The 17,111-nt window shown below is 37.4% G+C and overlaps 1 protein-coding gene across 18 annotated transcripts in view; it reads right to left on the reverse strand.

Annotated features, from left to right (window-relative positions):
• The window catches only part of LOC144957124 (coiled-coil domain-containing protein 60-like), a 75,511-nt gene that overhangs the window by 55,671 nt on the left and 2,729 nt on the right, over nt 1-17,111 (reverse strand). For 2 of the 18 annotated variants that reach the window (XM_078888140.1, XM_078888137.1), the window contains exon 1: nt 8,477-8,564. The exons of 6 other annotated variants lie outside the window; for them this stretch is intronic. The gene's annotated coding sequence lies outside the window, so the exon portion shown is untranslated. Of the gene's footprint in view, nt 1-8,405; nt 8,578-12,092; nt 12,642-17,111 lie in introns of those variants that run through there. 10 more of the 18 variants (XM_078888139.1, XM_078888120.1, XM_078888123.1 and 7 more) reach the window with 8 other exon arrangements.

The raw sequence follows: 17,111 nt of genomic DNA on the forward strand, positions 1-17,111 counted from the left end.
TAATAATAATAATAATAATAATAATAATAACTTGCACTGTAAAAAATTGCTTCCACACAAGTTATGGAACCACATCCAGGGCATAGAATATACCAAAGGTATAACAACACACTGAAACAAATGACCTGAGAACATGAGCTCAAAGACAGGTTGCATATTTACAAATCTTGAAACTTCACCTCCGAATCGAATTACCACATGTAATAGTAAATCCCAATGTGAAATTGAATGTCAGCTTCAATTTAATATACGAAAACAGATAAAATGGACGTTTCGGGGTTCCCCTTTATCAACAAAACAGGTGAATGAAGCACTACCACATTATCTCATTCGTCTGTAGTGTTTCATTCATCCTGTTTTGTTGATAAAAAGGAACTCGAAACGTCCATTTTATCTGTATTCCTATATTAAATTAAACCTTACACTCAATTTCACATTGTTATTTATTTCTTCGACTTCGAGCAGTAACAATTACATTACAAGAAATAGTACCACAACAGATGACTTTATTACAGTAACTACAAGTAAATTTTATGATAAGGCAGGAAGCTCATATGTACAAGCATTATGCTAGCCCTCTTAAACTTATTCCTGGCACTGAGCAAAGAATTAGGCTATGTCAAAATACCCAGGCAAGACCGCCAAAAGTTTATAACTCACAACTTGGTGCCATTGACATAAAAATGACGTTAATATACAAGTCCATACGTTAACAAAGGCTATGTCGTACGGCCCGTGGCTGTATTCGATCTTTATACTTCAGTATTCGGAAGAAAAAATAATATATAACACGTATTTTAAAATTTGGCCAGAAAACTCATCCTTCGAATTTCGACTGATTAAAATGACCCTCATGGTTCAAAAAAAAAATTAATAAATTAAAAAAAAAAACAACTCTCAAATCTGAGAATTCGCGAGTCCCAGGTTTTTTTTATTTTCCAAGGTGAGAGTCATTTTAATCGATTGATATTTGAAGGACGAGTTTTCTGGCCACAATTTTAAATACCTGTTTGTTCGGGGATTTTTTTCAGTCCAGAAGAATAGTATGCAGCAGTACTCTTACAAAATACACTTTTTAAAATTTTGGCTAGAAAAAAACTTTAGATTCAAATATCGTTTGATTAAAAAGACCCTGATAAGTTGACAAGGTTCAAACTGAGCACTTCTTTAAAGTCACAGGTCAGAGGTCATACACAGCTTTGTAACTTTTTTTTGACAAGCTAGAATCACTTGAATCGATAATCGAAGTAAATAATTTCTGGCCAAATCAAAGACAAAAATAAATAAATAAATAAATAAATATATCGTGGGCTAAGGATTAACTGGTTCTATATCCACTTTTGGAAAATTTTGAGATATTATATGCTTTACAATCAAGATTTTAAAAGGATTTATCTGACAAAAATTGGTTCAAATCGGCAATTTAACGCATAAACTATGCAGCTATAAAAGAGTGGTTGAAGTTAATATAAACCAATTTTTCTCAATTTGAACAAATATGGAAATAGAACCAGTTGACCCTCAACCCAAGAAATCTGATTTGTGAGTGCATTGCCCTATTGTGATCTGTCCAGTTTAATCCGATAGGTATGAATGACAGGTACCATAACGAAATGCTAACGGGGTGGAGAACAAGTCCAGTATTGTCCAAATTGACCCGTGGTCTTGTTCTTGACCATTGGGATAGATTAATGATAGGACGTATAAAATGAGAGGTAAGGAGGATTAGAGAGAGAGAGAGAGAGAGAGAGAGAGAGAGAGAGAGAGAGATAGATAGATAGAGAGAGAGAGAGAGAGAGAGAGAGAGAGAGAGAGAGAGAGAGAGAGAGGGTGAGAGTGTGGGGGGGGGGGGAGATCAAGCATGGATATAAGCAGAAGGTGGTTTTGTTGAAAGAGGAACTGGTAGAATAGGATGAGGTGGATAACGAGGAGAACATGGAGAAAGAAGAAGTGACACGGGGAGGGGGTGAGGTGTAAGGATAAGAAGAAGAAGAAGAAGAAGAAGAAGAAGAAGAAGAAGAAGAAGAAGAAGAAGAAGAAGAAGAAGAAGAAGAAGAAGAAGAGGAGGAGGAGGAGGAGGATGAGGAGGAGGAGGAGGAGGAGGAGGAGGAGGAGGAGGAGGAGGAAGAGGAGGAGGAGGAGGAGAAGGAGAAGGAGCATCTTATTGTTTCGGATGACAGGTAAGTACGTGTTTAAATTATGGTTTAGCAAGAATTCCTGATGTGCTCATCAGATCAATAGTAACAACACACAAAACTATGAGTAAAATTTAACATATTTATTGTCTGTCAGAGAGACTGTAGTGAGAACTAATCACCAGACTGGCGGTCTCAAAACAATAACAAAGAGCCGAGTTACGTCAACTTCATTCAATCTGGTGAAGTTTTATCCGAGACTAAAATCGAGATAAGAAACTAAGGAGCTCCATGCGTATAGATAGTATGCGCTTAGCTAAGAAGCTCACAACATTGCCATCCGGAAGTTCAACGGGCCAACACACAAAAATATGTGTAACCTTGCACTTTTATAGTCTGGATAGTAATGTTTAGTGAGAATTGCTCATAAACGCGGATGGCAAAAAGCAATAACAAAGACATGACTGACGTGATCTTCGTTCTGTCTATACAATGTCGAATCGGTAAACATAGCATTGTTTGAGTCGTGATGGTTTGAGTAACACTTAAAGTGTATAGTCTGATAAACCCAATGCATCAATAGTCTGATTGATAGAATTTAGTGAGAACTGTGCGGCTATGTGGTCTTGTGGTACGACACTCGCTGTCGGATCGGAAGGTCCTGGGTTCGAGCCGCGGTCGGCGCATAGTTGAGTCCTTGAAAAGGACTCTTTACTCACATTCTCTAACCATACTCAAGTGTAAAATGAAACCTGGCCTTTGATAGCGTTGTCTCTGTCATAAAAAAATTCTAATATCGCCTAAGAGGCGTTATGTTTCGTTCTACATGTTACGTGTTGCTGTTGGTCAGGGATCCCTTGTAAAGTGATTTGAGCACGATTAGTGGATATTGCGCTATATAAAAGCTCATTTTTATGGCTGGCTAAAAGCAATACCAATGAACTGAGTGACGTCAATGTTGTTCCTTCTATAAGCCACAACACAGAATGTATATCAGCCCCTTTTATGAAGGTCTTTGCAATTATTATTTATTCGCCAATCAAGGGGCGGAATTTGATTTTTTTTTTAATGCACTCATTCAATAGTTTGGCAGGTTAAAAGAACCACGTTGAATGATTAGCCCACTTGGCCAAAATACCCTCACCCCAAAATCGAAGTGTATCAACCTTATGGTTTGATTGACATTGGACTCGACAGAGTGTGAAATGCAAACAGCGGACATACGACTAGTAGTGTTATACATACAGGTTTGGCCCTTGATTTCATGTACTATCGTAAGTGACAAAAGGGTCACTTCACGTTGTATATATATCATTTCAAATATTTTGTTTCATGTTATTTTACAAGGGTTTTACGGCGCTTGCGACACATTTAGAACATTTCGGGGCGCCACAGTAAAATGGAAAAAAAAATGGAATTGTCCAAAAATTCTAGATTTACAATCAAAGCACCCTAGAAAAAATAAAACAGATGGCAATTTGTTCAATCAGGGAACATGTGTTGAGCAAAACATCAATGTACCTATTTTGAGATCAGCATAAAAGTATCATCCAGACACCAGCACAGAATTCCACTGATAGGAACTCATTAACTCAGATATAGATAGAACGAAGATGCCGTCACTCAGGTCTTTGTTATTGTTTTTTTTTTTGTCACCCACGTTTATGAGTAATTCTCACTAAACTGTATTAACCAGACTATAAAAGTTCATGGTTACACATCGTTGTGTGTGTTGGTCCGTTATATTTCCGGATGGCAATGTTGTGAACTTTATAGCCGAGCGCATTCTATCTATCGGGGACTGGAAGACACAGCAAGGGGACCTGCCTACCATGTGGAAGGTCGAGAGCAGACCCCACTCAATATATCATAGATTTTGGATGTATAATACTATCGAACAACAAAAAATAACTAGAAGTTTTCGGATAGAATATGATTTTAGCAAATGCATTGTTATCAGAAATGTCACGATTATGCAATGCGTCGATACTTATATTTGCTGATATGGCATGTGAAACGGTTTGTCCAACATGGCCTACTTGGACCAAGAGTTTTATTCTTAATTTGGTTAAAAAACATAAGCTTCAAATGCCGATCGCGAAATCCCGCATTTAAGTGTTTTGTTGTTTTGTTTTATTGGGGGTTTTTTTTTTTTGTTTTTTTTTTTCTTTTTTATTTTGTTTGTTTGGTTTTTTTTTTGTGTTTTTGTTTTTTATTTTGCCAAGATGATGGTCAATTGAATCGATCGAAATTTGAAGAACGAGTTTTCTGGCCAAATTTTCAAATACGTGTTTTTTTTCCAGAGAGAGTATGGTAGTTAGCAGGTTAAGAAAGTTGACCCCCCCCCCCCCCCATCCCAGCATGTCAAAAGCATATCTTAAACGAGATCGTAAAATAAAATAAAAAATGTAGGGCTTGGGTTATTTTTTTTCTTCTCATAATTGGAATGTTATCTTATTCCGTCTGTATCTGAACCAACCGTTTTCTGTCCAAATGTAATAATAAAGTGTTTTGTTAGACCACTGTGATATAGATTTGTCCAACATGCTATGCTATGTGTGCACTAGATTACATTCCAATCTGTTATGATAATAATATCGTATCAAGGCGGTCCCGATAGCCCAGTTGGTAGAGCACTCGCTTTACACGGGAAGGGACCGAGATCAATCCCGGGGTGGGGTCGAGATTTTTTTTCCCCCCCCCCCCCCCCCAACCCTTTCCATCCAGTAGCAGTAATTGGGTAGCGGGGTCAATAAGTTCTGGCGGAATTTAATTTGCGACAGACTATCAAAAAGGTAGCAAGCAATTGCTAATGTCTGTTTCTTGCCGTAGAAACCAGAATAAACTACAGCTCTGACTCACTACTCATATGTGACCCTCCGTCTCAAAACGGTATTATGTCGGGAAGATTCAGATCCCAAAAAGTGAATTTAGAGACAGATTGGTGAGATATTGGACTTTACAAGTTTTTGTAAAGCAAAAATAGTATTTATGCTCCAGTATGACGTAGAGAAATTAAACCGAAGTTTGATATTTGTGGCAATGAATTCAATTTCCCTAACCTAGTGTATCCCGACATAATACCGCTTTGAGACGGCGGGTCACATATTGTATCATAGAAATGGCACAATATTATTATAAAGAAATCGTGCAAAATGACGTGCACTTATTTGCAGGTCTGATAACCCAATTCCTTTTGGGCTCATTGTTGCAATAGAAATCTCAAAAAAACTTGTCCATTATAACAATGTTAAACTAGGCCCATACGTGAGTTTGTATGTCAGACCTGCATATATGTACACGTCGGTGCAAGTGCTTGATTTTTAAATTATGATGTATCGCACTAGTTTGTATTTTTTTTTTTTTTTTTGTTTTTGTTTTTTGTTTTTTTTTTAATTTTTTTTTTTTGTTTTTTGTTTTTTGAAAATATAAAGTGAGAAATTCGAGAGTAGTCACCGGTTTAAGATAATGAGCTGATAAAGTGAGTATGAAACAGTGCGACTATGTGGTCTTGTGGTATGACACTCGCTTTCGGATCGGAAGGTCCTGGGTTCGAGCTTCGCTCGCTCGGCGCATAGTTGAGTCCTTGGAAAAGACTCTTTACTCACATTCTCTCATCGTACTCAGGTGTAAAATGAGTACCTGGCCGTTGACAGCGTTGTCTATGTAAGAAAAAAAAATTGAAATATCGCCTAACAGGCGTCATGTTTCGTTCTACATGTTACGTGTTGCTGTTGGTCAGGGATCCCTTGTAAAGCGCTTTGAGCACAAATAGTGGATATTGCGCTATATAAAAGCTCAATACTTTAAACAGTGTCAGACAAATTGAGAAATGATAGAGCAGGCACTGGTGTAAGATAAAGATCTGATGAAGTCTGTATGCATGAAACATATTCCAATTTTTCGGACAGACAACACTGTAAACGGCCAGCCTACTCATTTTACATCCGGGTACGGCGAGATAATGTGAATAAAGAGCTTTGTTCAAGAACACAACTATGCACCAACGCCCAGAGAGGGGACTCGAACTCAAGACCTTCCGAGTGTCATACCACTAGAACACATAGCCGCACACTTTAATCCTTTAATAGTCTTCAACAGTCATAACGTCACTTCCTTCCTAATGACGCATGGTAACTTAGTAACACTGGCTCTAAACTATCGGAACAATGGCGGACGCCCGTATGAAATATTTCTCCGGCGAGCATAAAAGCGTTTCCAGAGGAAAAAAACCCCATAAATTTGATCATGTTATGACTTTTACACATTCTGATCACAAGGCATAAGAAAAGGGAATGAAAATTTCTAGCCAGCATGAAGAATAAAAAGTAATGATTTTCTTTGTTTAGAACCAAGATGGCGGCCGTTGCCGGGCGGCATGACATCAGACTACTGAATCCAATTGTGAAGTGACTAAGTGTCCCTTACGACAAAACGGATTCAGAAATTCACACTTATTCAGTTCTTTATCTTACGATAATAATACGTGAAACCAACGAAGAGACAAACCCACCGGTTATTATTTAATAACATTTTATCACTATCTGGATACTCAGAACATAGCATTGTTAAAGGTGACACAATGTAATCCATACAGATCCCTAAAGCTAGGCAGGGCACCGAGATTTTACCGATTCCAGATCATAGGCTACAATATTGATGCTATGCGTTTAGGTAAAATACTCACAACTTCCGCCAGACATATTAAATATACTATCACACAACACTATGTGTAACCTTTCACATTTATTAATGATGTACGTTTAGATACAATGCTCACAACATCCGCCAGCCTGATATAATATACCAAGACACAAAAATATGTGTAACTTTGAACGTTTATAGTCTGAGTGATAGAATTTGGACTGCATTTAATATCTTTTATACATATTTCCCTCCCTTATCGTAGAATTCTTCTTCAATGTTAAAAACGGAAAATGATTCGTATAAATTTTAAGAAATTGATGGATTGTATTCAAAATAATGAGATGGAACGGCTAACTGGTATCAATTCACTGCAAGTACTCCGACCTCATTGCCACACTCGCTTATCGGAAGGTTGACACATAACCCACGTGCTAAAAATGATGGCGTCTGTGTTCCATGGCATTTTACGAAACAAATTCTATCTTTTGATGAAATCATCACGATGTTGTAACACCATGCAAAATTTGGTGACGATTGGTCCAGTGGTTTTGGAGCCTTAATGTTACAACAAAAAAAAAATTCAATTTGCCAAATATATAAAGGTTGTGAAGTTCTTTTGTTCCCTGTAGTCAATATGGCCATTGTTCGTTTATCAAACAACGCGATTTACAAGACACACCCATGACATGAAGCCAACAGTCAGCAGCGAGGACAAAAGGGAGTCGGTGAGAAAGAGTCGGAGAGTGGAATCCTGGAACCGTACTATGTGTAGGTCTCGAAATTGAACAAGTTGGAACTGTCGTACTCTGGAACAAAAAACATATTTAAAAATTTGGCCAGAAAACTCGTCCTTCAAATATCGATCGATTTAAATGACCCTCGTCTTAGCAAAAACTTTCAAACCTGGGACTTCGCGAAGAACAAGAGGGCGTCGGTGAGAAAGAGCCGGAGAGTGAAATCCTGGAGTAATATAATGTGACCCCTTGTCTCAAAATTGAACAAGTTGGAACTGCCGTACTCTAGAAAAACCCATATCTAAAAATTTGGCCGGAAAACTCGTCCTTCAAATATCAATCGATTTAAATGACCCTCGTCTTAGCAAAAACGTTCAAATCTGGGACTTCTCGCGAAGTTATTTTACTTGTAGGACGTGACATGACGCCTGTTAGGCGATATTACAAATTTTTTTTCGGACAAAGACAACGCTGTAAACGGTACTCCAGGTACTCATTTTACACATGAGTATGGTGAGAGAATGTGAGTAAAGGGCCTTTTCCAAGGATTCAACTATGCGAGGCTCAAACCCAGAAAATTCCGATAGGAAAGCGAGTATCACACAACAAGACCACATACCAGCACAATAAAAACATGATATCTAAAATTTCATATTAAAATAATTCACTGATTTAACTTTAGATTCTGCTTTCCCACGACAGAATACTGTTTTGAGTGGATAGGTTACATTTTTGTGGTTACAAAACCCGACACCTTATTGACTAAGCCTCTAGAAAACATTATTTAAAAAAAAAAACAGGAACAGGACATTGATGCAAATATTATACCATATAAATATCACTAAAGAACAAAAATGAATGTAACAGTTTCGAAAAATAAACCAAATACCAAACACAGAACGTTTCAGGCTCGAAACCCTTCTTCGGCCAATAACAAAAACACAATAAATGCATTAATACATCACTTAAAATCCACACAGAAGTTAGAAAAGTATTGGGCACGTCTTGTCGAATGGTACGATCTCGAAATGTCGACAATATTGATTGTAATTCACTGAAATGAAATATGCATGGCTGTTGTGGTGTGAATCTCATCCTGGCATTAACCCTCTCCATACCAACCATAGGAAAATCGGCACATTCGTTACGATACAAAACAACGATTTTTCTTATTCTGGTTTTACGTTTACCATCTCAAAATTGACACTTTGTTATACAACTCTGATAAAAACAAGAAATGAAGTGAGTAGAAAAATACCAGAAGACAATAGAGAATAAAACTTTCGCGGCAGCGATTGAGAGCTCGAACCCGCGACCTTACTGGTACGATAACTCCACATGGCCGGGGAGAGCGTGACTCCACCGTATGAGCTATCCACGATCCCAAAAAAGATCGCCTCTAACCCTTGTCTTATTAGAGCCTTCTCTTCCTGACTTCTTGAGGTCACGGGTTATACAACTCGTATAGCATGTACTTTATTGCTTTTATGACTGAGTAAAAACGTATATTTTTTTTGTGCTGTGTTTTTGTGTATGAAGTTTCAGGGAAAAAGCTGAAAATAGCACTAGTAAGGAGAGAGTTAAGGGTTAAAAATGACCGTTGGAATCCACGAGAGTAACTGCCAAGACGTGTCAGCACTCCATTCATTGTGACAATGACAAATCTGAATTTCAGTTTCCTTGGCCTGACACTGACACAAACATTATCACAGAAACGTTGGAGAATTTAGATTTGACGGATTTGCGATAGATAATAAAGTAATGATTAATGATAAATAGCCTTTCTACAATTCTCTGTTTATTAACCCTTCAACAGCAAATCTAAATCTCTCTATAATCGTAATTTCTCCAAATTAGAAACTTCTAATAATTCTTCTTATAAATGGAAATAGAAGTGTGTTGGGAATTGGTTTTAGAAGGTTTCGCAAGCAACTGAGCATTTTAGGGTGGTAACAACAAGAGATGAAGTGAGTAGGAAAGTGCCAGAAGACAATAGAGAATAAAAAATTTTCGCGGCGGTGATGGGGGTTTGAACCCGCGACCTTACTGGTACGACAACTCCGCCTGGCCGGTGAGAGCGTGACTCTATCGTATGAGCTATCCACGATCCATTGTCGTAACCCCATATCATACGTAGTTAGAGTAACATCGAACAATGCCTTCACAGTGTTAATGTGATTAGTGGAGTAGATTAAAATCGATACCATATCAAATTTGAATCGCTTCAATCTTAATATCGATAATCTAAAGCTCTTAAAAATGAATGAATGAAGCATTTTTAACCAGTCAACTTTCGTACTCTGGAAAGACACGTATTTAAAAATTTGGCCAGAAAAGTCGTCCTTCAAAATATAGATCGATTTAAAATGACATTCATCTTGACAAAAACTATCAAACCTGGGAATTCCGAGAAGTCCCAGATTTGAGAGTTTTTGTTAAAATGAGGGTCATTTAAATTGATCTAGAATATATTATGAAGAACGACTTTTCTGGTATTTTTTTTTAATAAGCGTCTTTCCAGAGTAGTGCGGTTGTCTGGTTTACACTGAATGAATAAACCACTTTTAATCGCTCCCTGTCTGCATAAAATATCGAATTAATTGGGGGCAAAGTTTATCGATATTGTCCTATGCCGACAAAATACTTTTTTTTTTCCATTTCACAAGAAAACTTTCAATTCAATTACGATCAATTAAAACGATCCTAAACTTGTTTTGGAGTCCCGATAGCTCAGTTGGTAGAGTACTCGCTTCACACGCAAAGGAAGCGAGATTGGTCCCGGGTGAAGTCGAGATTTTTTTTTCTGACCCCCTCTGCTCACCCAGGAGTGATTGGATAGTTGGATCCGTGAGATCTGGCGGAAAGTGCGGTTATGTGGTCTTGTGGTGTGACACTCGCTTTCGGATCGGAAGGTCCTGGGTTCGACCTCACTCGGCGCATAGTTGAGTCCTTGGAGAAGGCTCTTTACTCATATTCTCTCACCGTATTCAGGTGTAAAATGAATACCTGGCTGTTAACAGCGTTGTCTCTCTCCGAGAAAGAATTGTAATATTGCCTAACATTCACAATTGTGTGTGTTGGAACATTATTTTCAGGCTGGCGAACTGTTGTGAGCTTTTTGACTTAGCGCAATGCATCAATATGGTCAGAGCTTTCTCTGAAAACCCATTAACTCATACATAAAATACAACACTGAAGCACAACAAAAAGATGTTTGTTTGTTGCTTTAGGTCTCTTCCAACACAATTGAGGTTATATGAGAGACCACTGAAACAAAAAAAAAAACAAGCAATCTAACAAAAATAGTACAAATGTAAATCAAAATCATAACCTAAAGATACCATAAGCTAAATTATAAATAACCAAGAACATTGTGTGCATTTCACCTCAACAACCACCAAGCCCACAAAAAACTTAACATCAAGTGGAATGGCCAGACATTAGAGTACAACTACCACCCAGTGTACCTCGGAGTGACGCTTGATCGGACTCTGTCCTTCAGAGAACACGTGAGGAAGACCAAGGCAAAAGTGTCCACGCGTAATGCCCTCCTTGGAAAGCTGGCAAACATGAACTGGGGAACTGACCCTAAAACTCTAAGGACCACAGCATTGGCCCTCAGCTACTCAACTGCGGAGTACTGCTCAGCTGTATGGGCCCGATCATGCCATGCCTCCAAGCTAGACCCCGAGCTCAACAACGCCTGCCGGATCATAACGGGCCAGCTGAGAGCAACACCATTACCACTGGTCTACCGTGCAGCAGGAATAGCCCCACCACACATCCGGAGGGAAGCTCATGCCCAAATACAAAAAAAAACAGGAAATGGACCAGAGACACCCCCTTCATGACCACAATTGCCCCAAAAGCAGGCTCAAATCAAGAAAAAGCTTCCTCACAGTAGAGAGCCTTCACCCAGACCACTCAGCATTCTTCCGCCTGGACAAATGGGTAGAATGGGACAAGACAGCAAACGATGCCCTCCAGCCCCCAACAGAAAAGCTCCCAGCAGGCACAGACCTCAAGAGAAAAGAATGGGTGGCGCTGAACAGAGCTAGAGCAAAGGTGGGAAACACCGCCACCAACCTCTTTAAATGGAAAATCTCACCGGGCACTGAATGCCCATGCGGTCACCCCAGACAGACCATGGACCACATCCTGTCCGAATGCTCGCTGGGACCTCACTGCACCAATGCTGACCTGAGGGAATGCAACCAGACTGCCCGGGACTGGCTGACTCACTGGCGCGACAAGATATGATGATGACCAAGAACAAACAGGCAGAAGATTTACAGAAAAAAAAATCCCCTGTCAAAAATACAATCACAAACCAAAGAAGCAGAATAGGCTAGTAAGGAGAAGAAGAAACGACATCACTATCGGATCGTACACCCATGCGAACATCATAGGTATATGATTCAAGGGTGATGCTCCCATCCAACCACCCGCAACAAAAAGATGCGTACCCTTTTAAAAGACTTGAATTTTTATCAAAGGAAATAATTGTCACAAAACTAAACAATCTCTTATTGGTCCAAATTTCAAGAGGCAAAGTTTCCCCTTTAGGCAAAGTTACCCCAGTTGACGGTAGGTACATCATAATCATAACACTGTGTTCGTTACATATTCCAGAGTAGACACTGAGATAAACACGCATCTCGGACATCCGTCATATAGATGGTTCGAAGTTGACGTCACGCAGGTCTTTGTTATTGGTTTTTTTTTTCCATCCGCGTTTATGAGTAATTCTCACTAAAGTGTATTAGCCTGACTATAAACGATCATGGTTACACAAAGTTTTGTGTCTTTGTCCGTTATCCTTCCGGATGGCAATGTTGTGAACTCCTAAGCCAAGCGCATACTATCTATATGTAAACAATGGCAGTGATTGGTAAACATAGCGAACTACACATGTTTTACTGTCGATGGTACATGTCTAAGTAAAATACCCACTGTTCTACCGCTTGATCAATGGAATCAACACAGAAAACTATGTGTAAATTTAAACATTTATAATCTGATCGAGAAAATCGTGTGATAACTAGTCATCCATTTGGCGATATAAAAACAAGAACAATGATCATAGAGATTTGATTTCATTCACGTTAATTATTTATAAACAACCAACTATGTTTGTCCGAGCACGTGTGAAGGTGAGTCACTAATTCCATATTGATTCGAATCATGTACGATATAATCATTTATAATGCAAAAAAAAAAAAAAAAAAAACCCAACTATTTTCTTCACGACACATCGATAGTTTGGGGATTCATGGCACGAAGGATTACAAGAAAATATCTTTTATGCCGTATCGCAATTATTTTTTTTTATAAAGACTTATTTAAAATTTTGGCAAGAAAACTCGTTCTTCAAATATTGATTAATTAAAATGACTCTCATCTTGGCAAAGAATCTCAAACCCGGGACTTCCGCGAAGTTCCGGGTTTGAGAATGTTTGCTAAAATGAGGGTTATTTTAATCGATCAATATTTGAAGAACGGGTTTTCTGGCCAAAATTCTGAATACGTATTTTACAAAATACTGGCAGAATAGTTTGGCCATTCATACCATGAAGAGTTACAAGAAAAGATCTATTGAATGTCATTTGTTAATTCACACGTAGAGAATATATGTTAGAATGTATGTATGTACATTCAAATACATTATAACAAAAATAACCCTTTCATCCATTATTAAATCGATAAATTATTAATTTGTTTAAGCATTCAATCGTTTAGACATTTATTCACTCTACGATTACGCCGCGAATGTCAAGTGTTGTGAGAACGCTAGGCCAACTACAACATTAAAGGGTCTAATAAAGAAAGAAACTAAATTAAAACTATCGAACAAGAAGCCATACGTCGCTGGATTTGTGATTGAAAAATTACACAGACGTTTTCTGACAAAATAATAATAATAATAATAATAATAATAATAATAATAATAATAATAATAATAATAATAATAATAATAATAATAATAATAATAATAATAATAATAATAATAATAATAATAATAATAATAATAAATAATAATAATAATAATAATAATAATAATAATAATATTTTATTCATCCAAAAAAATGGAAATTCGTTTACAGACGTGGCATGCATAAAAGAGTATAAACACAAAGTTGAGAGTCTATGGCGACAATGTTTACATACATACATACAGACATATATATATATATATATATATATATATATATATATATATATATATATATACACATATATATATATATAATATATATATATATATATATTTATATATATATATATATATATATATATATATATATATATATATATATATATATATATATATGTATGTATAATAATGCATATGCACACAAATTTAAAAAATATACAACCAAGAACCAAAAGCGACACTTTATATATTAATTTGATAAAGTGAGATAGATCACACCACTGGCCTCTAGTCCTAACTATATATATATATATATATATATATATATATATATATATATATATATAGAGAGAGAGAGAGAGAGAGAGAGAGAGAGAGAGAGAGAGAGATATGGAAGGGGGGGTCAATTGTCACAAAACATTATTTTGTCGGATTGAACCGCGTCGACGTATATTATTGGAAAGTCTAAAAACCGAACGCAATTATGACTGTGATTTGACTCATTTAGGCACCTCTATTGATCAGTTTAACATTGTTGTCATGGACAATATGTTGTGTTGGTTTCTAGAATGGATTTCCTTTACAACAACGACTCCAAAACAGTTAGGGTTGTGAGACGAAAATATGCCACCGTTGAACCTCGTGCAAAAATTTTAATTTAAAGCTGACTTTATAAAACCTGAGTTGAATGAAATAAATTAAATGCATTCCTTGAAGAAAATGAGTTAAGAAGTAGAGTCTATCTTGAAATTAAAATATCTGTTTAAAAAAAAAACACAACTGACATGGTACTTGATCAAGCCGTGGCCTTCGTTAACTAATAGCCTGGACGTCCATAAAAATACGTCACACTATAAGTGTGGCTATATTTTTGACAGGTTGGGAGGGAGCTTTCGTCAATTGATATTGATGCTGTGCGTTTAGGTAAAATGCTCACAATATTCACCGGCCGGATAAAATGTTGTACCAACAGACAAATCGTCTGATTGATATATTTTAGTGAGAACTAATTATCCAACCTTCTGTCTAAAAAAATAATTTTAAAAAGAGCTGAGTAACGTCAACTTCATTCCTCGAATATTATTATGACATAAGTTTTCTGGTCAATATGTAAAATTGGCAATTTGTCAGTGTACGGCAGCACAGTACAAGCAACCTGCTCAACCAATGGAATGAAGGAATCCCCGCAGCTAGTTGTAGAAGCATGGAGCACGAGAAGCAACTTGAGATTATTGTCGTCCTCTAACAAAACACATTTTTTTCTCACATTATGTGACCAATCTGAATCTGAATGTTACTCGAAGTGGACTCAATTCTGAGTATTTGTATTTGAGAGCAGAGAGAGTTGTTGAAAATGGCAGTTGGTGTTTAGGCTGAAGAATTTTGAGAATCTACGTTTGAATGTTTCTAAGTCTGTTGTGATCTCACACATGATTCGGGAAGATCGTTCCAGTCTTTGATAGTGTGGGGTGCAAATTAATATTTGAAGATGTTTGAGTTTGTAGATTGATGTTTTAGTGTTTTTGAGTGGGCTTTTTTTTAATGATTGTCTTTTGTTGTAAGTCTAGTTGTTCTGGTAAGATGACCGTCTCCATATGGCGTTATATCGAGGATGTGTAGGTGCTAAAACTTGGATTTACCGTCACAAATATCAGAGAGCGTCAAATATGAATAACAATACGAAACGAAATAGAAGCTTCAATTTATTAAACAAAGACAGATAATGTCGACGTTTCAAGTTTCCCTTTATCAACAAAACAGGATGAATGTAACACGAAGGACGAATGAGAATCCTCTGTGCTTCATTTTTCAGAAGCCACAAGATGGGTAGAAAATTAAAGATAAGAATATTTGATGAATGTGACACTTGTCCACCGATTCTATTTCCATGTCCAAAGTATCTTGCAAAATTCAATCTTCGGGCAACACATGCAACCTATTTTTATCTTTTTAAAAATCAAACAGCGTTGTTTGCCTCCAAGGAAGAGAGAGAGAGAGAGAGAGAGAGAGAGAGAGAGAGAGAGAGAGAGAGAGAGAGAGAGAGAGAGAGAGAGAGAGAGAGAGATCAAAACATATTGTAAGAAACATTTAAAAAATTGTCAGCATGACAATTTCAGCATTATGACATTTGTTTCACTATGAGTAACACGGGGATTCCGACAGCTCAGTTTATAGAACACTCGCTTCACAATCAAAGGGACCGAGATCGATCCCGGGTGCAGTCGAGATTTTATTCTGACTCCCTCCTCCCTGTCTACCCAGCAATGATTGGGCAATTTGGTCTGTTAGATCTGGCGGAAAGTACTTTGCGATAGACCAGCGTCCTATCCAAAGGCTAGCAGGCAATTGCTATTGTCCGTTTCACGCTATAGAAACCGGGATAAACCCCGGTTCTATATTCGGCTATTAAATCATCACACATAACAAAATTGAAGAGATGGAAAGAGTATTTCAAGAGACATACATTAATACGAAATTAACTCATGTTGTGAAATCAAACAATCGACTGTTAGATATAAAGCAAGCAAATTAAATCTTAACATCATAGCTGAGATATTGTTTCTCCTGGAATTGATAGAATAAAATTTATTTAAATTTATTTCATTACTGAAGAGCTTTAATATAGACAAACAAACAAACAAAAATAGAAAGTTTAAAAAAAATGACAAGAATAAAGAAAAGAATAACAAGACAAGTAAACAAGAAAGAAAGTGAGGAAGAAAGAAAGAGAAAGTAAATAGAGGAGGGGGGGGGGACAAGTTGGCCATATTATGTAATTTCTTCACAAAAATGTTCCATTCAAAGTGCTGAGCAGTATTGGACAATTTCCTCGACTCATATTTTATGTTTCTAATCTTGTCAGACCTATCGTTGCATCGCTCTCCTGCGTCGATCACAACACGTAATCGAAACTTGTGACGAAGTTAAGTTTAACTAGCTTTGCGCACTATAATTCTCGCATTTATGCAATATTTCAGCACAATTCAATCTGAATGCTTATAGCTATGCTCTTTGACTTTGTCTTCGAGTTTACATGTTCATTCAGGCCGACGTGTACAGATATGCAGGTCTGACATACGAACCAGGGACGGCTGGTAATATTGGGCAGGGTGGGCAAATACCAGCCTGTTTTTTTCAAGTTATAAGCTGTATTACCAGGTCCGAAATAATCTAATTTATATAAGATAATTTTAAAAGTTAGTACTTAAACTTGATACTTCGTACTGAAATCAATTTGTATGTATTTTTGATAGATTGCGAATCACCATGCACCCCGTAATGCATAAACCAGGATACGCTCCTGTTCTTTTTTATCACCCCCCCCCCCCCCCCCCCCTTTCCCAACCACTCCACTCCGCCCACATCGTCATCTCATCGTCACGTCGCCTGACGGTGATTTTGCTGTCTGGCCTCTCTAGTTCTAGGTCGGGCTAATTCAAA

This window comes from Berghia stephanieae, chromosome 11 (genome assembly GCF_034508935.2).
Source record: "Berghia stephanieae isolate SIO BIC M18660-M18661 chromosome 11, UCSD_Bste_1.3, whole genome shotgun sequence".
Classification (NCBI taxonomy): domain Eukaryota; kingdom Metazoa; phylum Mollusca; class Gastropoda; order Nudibranchia; family Aeolidiidae; genus Berghia; species Berghia stephanieae.